Below are 11,927 nucleotides of genomic sequence, written 5' to 3'. Positions count from 1 at the left end.
CTGTGCTACAGATACTGACAAGCAGCTGGAAGAGAAAGCTTCCAGTACCGTGGAGGCCAGTGGGAAGAGGGGCCAAGCTCCCTGTCAGAGCCTCAGCTCCATATGCCTTTTCTGTTTAAATCTGCAAAAACTTGGTAGGAAGGACAAGGGATTTATTTATCATTTCATCTTGGAATTCTAGCAGTTTGGCCCCATTTTTCATTTTCTTGCACGCTTTTGATTTGTTTGCTTATTACTGATAGATTATTTTAATGCCATTCATGACCAGAATACAACAGATCACGTAATTAAATTTAAACAAAGTAAAACCAACTACAGTTTTCTAGTCTGAAAAGGGGTATGATTTAGATTATTTCCTTGAACTTGGACCCAATGTCCCCTTTCATGAAAGTTACAGGAAAGCTCTCGGCAGCAGCTTAAACACACACAGCCAAGCTCACAACAGAGAAGGAGCACTCTCACACTTTCAAGAGGATGTTTTGCATCCTGTTATTCCAGCAGCACGCGGCATTGCTGTTATCATGGAGGCTGAATTGCTGCTTTTCATGGGAAACTTCATTTGGACATGGGCTATAATCGTCTTTTCTGAAGCATTAATTGCACAGGGCTGGGACTTGATTCAAAATGAGGACCTAATCCAAAGCCCTCTGTAACCAATGGTAAACTTTCTGTGATTTCTCTGGGATTTGGATCAATTTCTCTGCCTGTAATTGCTGATATATGAAGAATATTATTTTTGCTGTGGTACTTGCATTAAGAATCAGAGCTATCATTTGATCAAGCTTGTTGCAATATGTTTGCCAGTAAGAGACTTAACTTCTCTGAAGGATTTAAATCTGCTAAACCATCTGGGAAAGCAAAGATAATGCAAAATGTAATTTTAATGTATGTAAATGTAATGCAAAATGTAATTTTAATCAATGTCAGAAGTGAACTACTTTTTACAATCTGATTCTTATCTACAGTCCTTACGAATAATGTACTACAGCTTTTACATTTCTTGTTTTAGGACAGCTACTTCCCAATATTTTCCTTTTAAAAACATTTCAGGAGTGAGGCAAGAAAAAGAAGAGTTTGTGATAATGAACTGCAAGGAACATATTATGTTCCTGGTGCCTGCCACATTCATCTTATCTCTGTGTGTGCCATTCTGGTGTGGCTGTGGCTGTGCTGGATAAGGAGTTATCCCTCCAGCTTGGCCCCTGCGGTTCATTGCTGCCCTCCTGCAGAAGGCAACGCCAACAGACGGCTGTACCCAGCTTTTTCTTAACTCAGCAGATCTCATTTTGAGCAATTTTGAGTTGCAGGTCCTGGCTAGTGTGGGTTTTTGTTTGGAGCAACTTTGGGAGGACCCCCCAAGCAGGAATTGCCTCCTGCAAGTGGTGAGGACCTCAGTCCCATGTCATTCTGCTTTGCCACCCCCGTGATTGCCTTGGCCGTGGGTTGCCTGGGTGGGGTGTTATCCATCCTGGAGCTTGCTGGCAAAACCAACTCCAGCCGCTACAGCTGCAGGCGGGGATATGGTGACGACTGCTGATCAAGCTGAGCCTGTGGTGGTTTCACCAGGCAAATGGTCAAAGACGCCGACAAACTGCACCTTTTAAAAATCATTGAAATACCTAACCCCTGCCACCAGAGAAGAGTTAGATGTGAAAAAAATTTTATTGGGATCCTTGCAGGGATTTTTAACCCTCTGCTTGAGTTAGGCCAAGTAGCTCTAGTTAAGAAGGATGCCTGGAAACTAAGGTCAGAGGAAGGAGGCATTAATTTAGGTGGGGATGCCTGTGCACGGATAGGCTGTGGGTAAAATTGACAGCACCTCCCAGAAAGAATCGGTTGCTATATAGCAGTAGAAACTGGGGAGGACAGAGGTCTCCTGGGGGGTCAGGGAAGGGAACTCCTGCAGCCTGCAAAGCATGCCAGGGCAGGGAGCGGGGAGCACCTGGTCACTATTTATCGCTTTCCTGCGCTCCTCTGCCCTCTGCTCTGTTTGGCTGTGGGCAGTGATGGGGTTTATCCCTTTTCAAAGATGGCATTTCTTCTGCATGACATTATTTACTCTGGGTGTAGGAGGAGGTGACCCACTGATTATCCTAACGGGCTGAAAGAGCAGAAAGTCAAGTTTCAAGCTATTGCTGTGACTTAAGAAACATACAAGGCTTTTGCCTCTGGACATAATCAAGTCAACGTGTTCAGTATTGGTTTATGCTTAAAAAGCAAAGTAAAAGCAGATGAAGTGTATTTATAGGCTCATCAGCCAATGAATGGATGAAAGAGAAAAAGAAATTAATGGGAAAATGTCAGCCAGGACAGAAGAGGGACTCACTGTAAAGTTCATATCCAGACCAACAATTTGGAGTTAATTCCAAAGACCAGGGTATCTTGATTTACAGTAGGAGAAAAATTGACACTTTATCAAATCTGAATGTAAAAATAAGCCAGTAAAAATGGTCTAGTGCGAAGGAGATCCTTTTGCCAGACTACCTCAGGCTGCGAAAGGCTAAGGGGCACTTAGGTCTGGCCACCTGCAAATGCATGGCTTTGATATGAAGCTCAAAATCTTAAATAAAAAAGGAAACATATTTAAGAGCAATGTTAAGGCAACGAAGCCTAGGCTCCTTTACACTCCCCAGCTTCTGATAAACCTGGGTATAAGTCTGAAAATGATGAAGAGGAAAGAAAAGTGGAGGAGTAAAATATTACTTTTCTCTGTCTTTGTGCTTTTCTGCTCTGCTGAAATTGCTGCTTTTTGTGTAGGCAAAAATCTCATATTTAAAAGCTATTTTTGGCAACATGAAATACAGGGACAAGCAGAAAGAAACAACAGCCTTGTTAATTGAAATGTGAGGGCAGGCTAGTAACACAAGATACGATCACTGAACCATCTCCCTTTTAAAAATGATTTAGGGAGTTGAGAAGATGACTTTACATTTCATAAAAATCTCATTGCCTGATCTAGTCCAGTATTTAAGAGAACGGGATATGAGGAAAGCAGCATAATGAAACCCATCCCAAGGAGGCCAGACTAGAACAAAGGAGTTGCTGTTGATTTCGTGTCAAGCTTTGCCATGGTTTGACTGTGAGATCTGGAGTAAGTCTTTGCATCCATGCTGCCGTCAAAGGTGTGATTACAGCTCATATAATCATGCCTTCAAGCTCTCTTTGCATCACTTTAGCCATCTGTACCAGAGCCATCGTACACTTTTACCTCTTTTAAGGGCTGTAGCAACAACTGATGTAATCCGAGTTTGCAAAAGATTTTGTGGTCTTCTGATGAAAAGCATGGAAGTGCAAGGCACTGTAATATTTCTGCTTGTTGGGCCTACTGATAGAGGCATGTGTCTTGCCACTGGAGGAATCCTTTAATAAAACACAATCCATTGCTCATCCACTTTCTTCTGGCTGCAAAACTATTGCTGTGAATTGACGCAGGCTTAAAAACGTAAGCCAGAGCACAGAACTGAGCAATAATACACATATATATGTTCTTGGCAGTGCCTTGATGCAGATCATGACCACGATCTGTTTAACAAATGTATATTATTTAATGGTCTCATCCGGTGTTGATTTAAAAAAGAACAAATTGGAATATTTGTGCTCAAATGGCAACTAGGGGAAGATGACTCAAAACCAAACAGTTCCCTTAATTCTCGTAGATCTCAGGGCTAGAAGCATCCCCTTGAAATGGCTTTAAATGAGCCTGAGTGGAGTTTACACACTGATGTTCATAATAGAAATCATGTTCCAGAAAAGTAATAACGGAGAACACACGCACAATAGAGGCTCAGTGCACAAAGCTTGTAATGTATAATTTGTGAGGAATATTTCTTTAAAAATGTAGAGCAGGAGTATCACTTATCATTCCCACATGGAACAAGTGGTGAAAAGGTTGTGGAAATCATTTTTATTGTTATCATATGTTTTCCCTAAATGTTGCTATAGGAGTAAACCTTTTTTGGTATTACTTACAATATGCTATTGTTTGACATCCAACATTACACTTATGTTTGAATAGCTTACCCTTGTAGCGTCCTTCTTTTCCTTTGTTGATTAAGTCTGAGATAAATATACCATTGTTTTCATTAGGACTTAAAAAACTGTTCAGTCTCCTGTTGGGTGACTGAATATTAAAAGTATGGCAGGAGCGATCTTAGTGGAATAACCCACTCAGACAGTTCCTCTTTGGACTGAGGGGTCCACATTCAAGGTTCTGATGTAGTTTCTTTCAATTCCTGTGTCCTAGGATGGTGCACCCAGCTCCTGGAGACACCGGCTGATTGTATGACTCCTGCTGCTACCCAGCTCCATCAGGAAGGAGGAATTTGCAGTCTGAAGCAGGTCTACAGGGTTGGGTAAAACTTCCTACAATTGGTTTCATTTGACTTGTGTGGTCAAAATGAATCGTTGTGGGTCTTCTATGAAAGCTGATCAAGGAGGTTCTCCCCAAAAAAAGTGTGTGTAAGTCTCTTGCAGAAAGTATTTCAAGTTTTGGGAAAATGCAGCTTAGAGATGTAGGAGAGGATGTAGTTTTCAATGTTCCATTTTTATGGTTTTCAAGGGGACACCTGAAGTTTCAGGAAAATAAATACAGATATTCTGATTTTTAGTTATTGCTCAGAAAAATCTCATTTACTGACCATATATTGCCACTTCTATGTGTAAAGCATAGCAGGCCACAGTTTTATTCCATGCAAAACAGCTGCAGTAAGCCAGGCAGACATCCTTCGCTATGTCCCAGCTGCTGAGAAACCATTGACTTCTACTGCTGTGGATGGATATATGACACCTAACTATATTTTTAAATATATTCACCTCTATAAAAAGTTAAGATGTCTGGGATCACCTGACACAACTCCACTCTTCTCAATATGAGACCCAAAAGTGCTTTTCTTATTCTTAAAGATATATAATGCATAAATACAAAGATAAACAGACATTAAGATATGTAGATATGTTAAGGACTCAGTGTTTCAAAAGCTCAGTGAGTCCCCAAGGGGTTTAGAAGAGTCTAGGGCTCTCACGATGCTGGTGGGATCACCAGATGAGGTACAGTGTCAGGGTTGTCACAGAATCACAGGATGATTGAGGTTGGAAGGGACTCCTGGAGGTCGTCTTGTCCAACCCCCCTGCCCAAGCAGGGCCACCTCGAAAAGGTTGCCCAGGACTGTGTCCAGATGGCTTGTGAATATCTCCAAGGTTTGAGACTCCATAACCTCTCTGGACAACCTGTGCCAGTGCTCAGTCACTCTCACAAGTGAAAAAGTGTTTCCTCATGCTCACGAGGAACCTCCTGTGTTTTGGTTTGTGCCCATTGCCTCTGGTCCTGTCACTGGGCACCACTGAAAACAGCCTGGCTCTGTCTTCTGTTACCTATATACACTGATAAGGTCCCCCCTGAGCCTTCTCTTCTCCAGGCTGAAAAGTCCTAGCTCTCTCAGCATCTCTCTCCCCATAGGAGAGATGCTCCTGTCCCTTCATCATCTTTGTGGCCTTTTGTTGAACTCTCTCCAATAGGTCCATGGCTCTTTTCTACTGGGATCCCAAATCTCAACACAGTGTTCCGGCTGTGGCCTCACCAGTGCTGAGGGAAAGGATCACCTTCCTCATCCTGCTGGCAACAGGATTCATCTATTACCATCAATGTTCCTTTTGACATAATTCAGCATCTAGAGAGTTTGCAGCATTTTAGTGTTCTCACAGGCATCTAATTTTCTGATTTGGTCTCACCTAGGAAAAGAGCATATCCTGGATCCACAGATACTTGGACATAAAAGTCACCACTGACAAAAGAAATACCTCGTAATCTAGAAAACTTAATCAGGGAGGGGGAAGGAAAGCAGAATTTCTAGGGAATTTTCTAGGTGAAGCCCAGCCCATGCAAGCAGGGCTTGCACAAAAAAAAGAGTCCTTGATTGCTCAGCACCAGGTGAGGACATCTGTTGGTGGAGCACAGCCGAGACCACTCCAGCCTGGCAGCTGCCATGGTCTCCTGGACACTATGGGTTGGTGCAAGGCCCAGAAAACTTTAATAAATTAGTCCTGCTGGAAAGAGCAAGTGGAGGTGAGGTGCTAAATATTTTCACTGGTCATGTCAGAGAGAGGCAGTGCACGCCAAAGGAGAGAGCGACCTGCTGCATGGCCCTGCCGAGGACTTTTTACCCCTTTAGCCCTCCTTCTCCCTCGCCACACCTCTCTTACCACATGTCCATATGAAATCCTGACTACCTAGTGTGCCGGTGTGATGCAGAGAGTTTCACCTGATATTGCCTCTATTTGCTACTACACAGTATTTATTCATAGGCCAAGCCTGGTAAGATAAAAACTACAAAATAGCAGGAAAAATTCCCTGGAAGAACTACCTTGAGACTGCTGCTCTTCCCCTTTTAGGGGCATAAAGTAAATTTGTTTCGGGGCCAGCGGTACAGAAATCCACATCTCTGCAGAAGGAGTTTGCTGTTAGCTGTGAATTACATGCTGCTCTCTGCTATGTGGGCTAGCGTCCACAAAAAAAGGGCCGAAAACCTGCCTGAGCCTGCAATCACATTACACGTAGCTTCACGTCGTGTCCTCTGAGGTGCGCCATGGATATTTTATCAGAAAAGCAGTCCCTTGTGTTGAAGTGTATTGATTCAATAAACTTACATCAGCCTTTAAAGGCAACTTGCTTTCAAATAATGGTGCATAATGTCAAAAATATACGTTGTGTAGCTTACGTAAAGTTTTCATCTCATTTTCAGTAACCGTTTAAACAGAAATGTTTCATTTTAGGTAAATGTTAACATTATGTTAAGCTGTATTCTACTTCTGTGTACTAACAAAGGTCATGAATAGAGTAATAAGTGTTTGAGGTTTGCAGGACTGCTTTGATGTAAATTCTATTTGCCACTGGTATTCTCCATTTACCACATATATCCCCAGAGAACGGCTTGCCTGCATAGCTCATAAATTTGTTATAAATCATAATGCTTCTATTACATCATTTCCAACCTATCCAAGCTAAAAGCACAATGCGATTTTTTTTTTCCTATGTGAAATTTCCAGTTTGGTGGCATATCTGCTGCATAATAAATTCCAGACAGTCATTCTTTCATGGTATATCTAACGTCTGCATTTTAGACCCAATCTAGTTGATTATTGAAAACTGTGGGAGTTTGCCAGCGGTTACAGCAGGACCAGAATTGGGTCCTCTCTGTATCTAACTTGCCTTTGTTGGAGCAGCATGCTGGTTTGGAACCAGTTTCTAATGAGAATGTATCTGGAGCTGCAAACATCAGATGTGCTAATTGTCTGCTGAAATGCTGGTTTCAGTGCCAGCAGTAAGCATTGGGTTTCTAATTCAATGCTGTTTGTTTTCTCTTATGATTTAGTGCCACAAACCCCATCTGTTAGACTTTGTAACAATGGTATATGAGGAAAATGTTGGCTTGCAATGTACAGTTCTGCAATATGGCAAAATAATGACAGCGATGCACCATATTACTGATACGTTTCTACTATGTATACTTTCACTCCAAAATAGGGAAAGGAAAAAAATTATGTGACTTTATGTCACAGTATTAGCAATGCTAGGTATTAAATCTTCTTGAAAGATGTCAGTTAGCCAAGTAAACTGTAGAGTGTAAACCACCATTTGCAAGCATTTTTATATACAAGTCAGTCTCCAGACATGCATATACCATTGAATTAAGTGGAATTATCCATGTGTATTCAGTTATTCAGTTGTGTGCCTGTAGTATTGGGACTTTGTTTGGTAGGAGACAGAAAGCCGAGATAAAACTGCTGGTTTATAATATTCAGAAATACTTTAGCAAAGAATAGCAAATGCAGCACAGTCATAGTAATCATGTGCTCTACTTCTGACCAGGGGCATCATTTGGTGCTTAAATGTGAGTCTATCTGTTTTCTATTTATCTCTGATAACAATATAATGAAGAATAAAGCCAACTAAAACTGCCTGAATGAAGAAATAGTGTTAACAGAACAATCTTTAAAAGTGAACAGCTACAGCAGAACTTGCACCTTTCATCAAGATTTTTATACAACTCTTTAAGAAACAAAGTCGGATTTGGGGGGGCTTAGTTGTTTTGGGTGGTAAAATGGTGAAAATCTTTTCACAGCGCTATTTATGAAAATGTGTTCTGGAAAAATGTTGACATATTAATTTTTCATTTCTTCACCTCATTCTTGTCTCATTCAGCCCATTCAGTGCAAATGCAGCAGCATTTAGAAACAAGAAGTAGACCAGCTGTCTCAGGTAGCGAAACCAGGGAAAAAACTGTGATGAAGGAATGAGAAGGGTTAAAAAGGCAAGGCTTCTTAATGAATATTTTGGTCTTGTGAGATGGTCAGGAATGTGCAAGGCCTAGAGATCTTTTGGGTTTCAAGACGAGGGCAAATTTACAGACCGCTCTCCAGAGATGAACCTCTGCAATGCAATGCAGCCATCAGCAGAAGGCTGCCTACACCCAAAGGTTTTCCAGTGGACGCAGAGCAGAAACACAATAAACCATGGGGAATGCTCAACCCACTGTGCTAAACACTGAAAAGATACAGGGAACCCCATGTAGTCCTTTTTCCACCCGCCAAAACACCCTGCAGGAGAGCGATCTACCTGCAGAGCTGAAACAAGAATTAAAAAGACAAACACTGCAATGGGTCAATTAGGTACATTTTTGCCAGCAATTTCCCACATATATCCAAGCTCCATTTAAAACAGAAGTCTTCTATCAAGCAGTCCTTTGAAATTATTTACTCTTTTATGGTTGCAAAGTATGGCAACATAATACCTTTAATGGAAACCCAAATAAACGGCATATGCTGTGAAGTGTCAATGAACGGGCTTTATGGGCTCGAATTCTTACGTCACACACTGGTTGCAATTATGACTCCAGTGAATGCCTTGAGGATGTAGAAGAGCATATATAGTGTTTTAATGAAGGAATAAACTGATAATGTTTAATTTAAAAGTATATTATCACGCTGAGAGAGAAGGCAGGGGAAATGTCATAAATAATGAAAAGATTTATTGTTGCAAAGTGCTTTACAAGTATTACAATATATTAAAAAATAGTGGTCCCCAATAAAGGTGTTGGCTGCACAGGGCAGTCCCACAAGCTTGGCAGCAAGCACCACGAAGACCCCATGGACTGGGCCTAAGCAGCAACGTGACGACCTTCAGGCCGACGGCTTGTGGCAGCGATCATCTGCCCTTGGGCTGTCTAGTCCAAAGGGCTGACACAGAAGTTTAGGGGTTTATGCAGACGGGGACATACAGGGCACATTTGTGTGTATCCCTGCGCCTTGTTGGGATAAACTGTTATTAACTGTGATTATCCAGACGTTGACATCCTTTCAAGCATGCTTAGTGCCAGACCGTAGCCAGCCTTTAGTACTCGGTGGGAGCCATTTTCTGCACATATTGCCAAGTTAAGACAACAGTATGCAACTGCTTCAGCTGGAAATGTTTTAAAACCAACTCTGGTGTGGCTCAGTGTTCTCATCCTCTTCCCATCCCGTACTATGCTCATCTCCTTTTTTGTTTTAAAATCTTATTTTCACAGTTACCAGAAACAAGATTTATTTTTCCCATTAAGTTGAAATGAAATTCCTTTACAACGTAATAACTATCCCATGTATAACCTTCCTCTCCCCAAACCTTTAAGATCCCACACTGTTATGAGACTATTCCACAACTGATGTATTTATGATGAAGCATTTCTTGGCCATATTGGGTGTGTGTTTAGCTGTTTCAATATGTGTTCAGTCCGGATATACTCAGCAATTGAACAGTTGTTGTACGTGAAGAGCAATCACTTTATGAACAGCTTTAGTGGCAGCTTTCCAATGGCGTGAGAGAGTCAGACCACTGCCATTTTGGTATCCTGCCCTGGTTCCACCCAGCAGAAGATGTCAGGAAGGTGTGTGAATTCTTAGGCACATCGAGATTAGGCTTTGCGAAGTATCCAGAGGAGATGCCAGGTAATTAGTGAGTCATGGGAGGAAAACCAGAAATCATCTAGGGACCTGAATCTAGACCTACCCTATCTGGGTCAATGCCATAACTATCAGAGTCATGTTTAGACATGTCTATTTAGACCCATACCCATCACCTGAGCTGTGCTGAAGTGGCAGATCCCCCACACCGCAATGCTGCTGATGTCCGTGCTGGGTCCAAGCCCCTTGACATGATCCACCACTGTGGATGTGCAGGGACACACCAGGGCAGACCCAGGGTCGAGGTGGCCACTTTGCAGCTGGTGAGGGGAAAAGGGAAGATTTTTCTCCTGCTCTGAATGAAGAAGTCTAGCTGAGATTGTCACTTGTCCCTGGCGGAGGACTTGCGATCCTCACCCAGGAGGGTGTGGGCTTTGGACAGCGTGTGCAAGTGGCAGGAGAGGCTGGCAGTGACTGCAGATCGTGCCTTCGCCTGCAGCGTGGGCTCCTAAATCATCCGGGGAAGGCATCCAGCAGCTTCACCCTAACCAATCACATGTGGGATACCGTATGTGTTTCCCCAACTAATGCTTTATGGGAAATACAAGCCAGAAAATGTTGACCCAGCCCTGCTCTGTGCTTCTACCACTGCCCCACCAGGACAGTGCTGCCATCACAAGCCCTTGAGTGTCCACCTGGCAGCCTGGCTTCCCCACCACTTTGTCCCCCCATGCACAATTAGTATCAGATGACCCTGCTAACAATGTTTCAGCTCCCATTACCTGGACGGTTGCAACAAACGCATCCACTCTATCCTTACACGGCAAGGGTGGCAGGGCTGCATTTCGGGGATGGGCAGTGGGCAGTCCTCTCTGGGTTAGTGAGCACAGAAGCAGGGAGAAGCCCAGGGGAAAACTGCATCCCAGAACCCTTTCTTATAGCACCTCCCAACCCTGCAAAGCTCCCCACCATGCAAAAAAGCTCCCCCATTCACCTTATATTTGGAGCTGGGCCAGTGCTCAGAAACAGCTGGTGTAGTAAGTACCCTTATTCTCTGCAGGGAAGGAGGAAATCCTGGCTCCAGTGAAGTTACAGGCAAAACTTGGAGGCATTTGCTTTATTCTAACAGCACTTAGCAGATGGGTTTCACTGTTAGTATGAAGCCCTGCACCTCCTTTCAAACTGCTCTGTGATGTGACTGCTAAAGTACTACTGGACCAGCATTTACTATAAAGCTGAAATGTTAATATTTATACACTCTGTCCATTGGGATGGAGTAATTCATTTTTTATTAAGAAGCTATTAAAGCATTTTTCTAAATTGCCCCAAATAGGTTTCCCACCTAACACATGCTGTTCTTTTTTCCCCCACTAACTTCTTTTTTCTTTTCAGTGTATGGCTTTGATCTTTTGTTTGACTTGTGCTTCACAGAAAAATGCTCATAAACCTTCACAGAAAGGTTCTTTTGGCTTATAGCTTTATTCAAGAAATATGGTGGATCTGTAGCAAAACCATTTTAGGAGCACTTAGGAAGAGAAGTCTACTTGCTGAGTACCAGAACAAAAAGGTTTGCTTCCCCAAAGTTATAGAAAAACACTTTCCAATACAGAGGAGTCTATTCTGATTTTGGTTACACATTGTATCACACTTTATAAAGCTTGGCCCTTTAAAATATGAATGAGATTCCAAGTACTTCAATTCTTAAAAAGCTTTCAAGAATGCTGCGGCAAGCCCATGCAAGTCTTTCTGAATGCTTCCCCAGTTCAGACAAGCACGAATCCTGTGGCTACAAACAAGTCCCCGCCTGCCATAACTCCGGGGTAGGAACCGACCACGGAACAGGAGGGTGAGAGTTAGTAATTTGCCATAATCCAAGATTACTACAGTTTTATTGCAGGTCTCCGCAAATTACAGATGTATGTGGAACTAATGGTTTTTCTAAGCACCAATATGTGCTCTGCTCAGGGGTACGAAATTAAGAGCAGAAAAATTAT

The sequence above is a fragment of the Phalacrocorax carbo genome, chromosome 1 (assembly GCF_963921805.1).
Source record: "Phalacrocorax carbo chromosome 1, bPhaCar2.1, whole genome shotgun sequence".
Taxonomy (NCBI): Eukaryota; Metazoa; Chordata; class Aves; order Suliformes; family Phalacrocoracidae; genus Phalacrocorax; species Phalacrocorax carbo.
Note: the sequence above shows the minus strand (reverse complement) of the source record.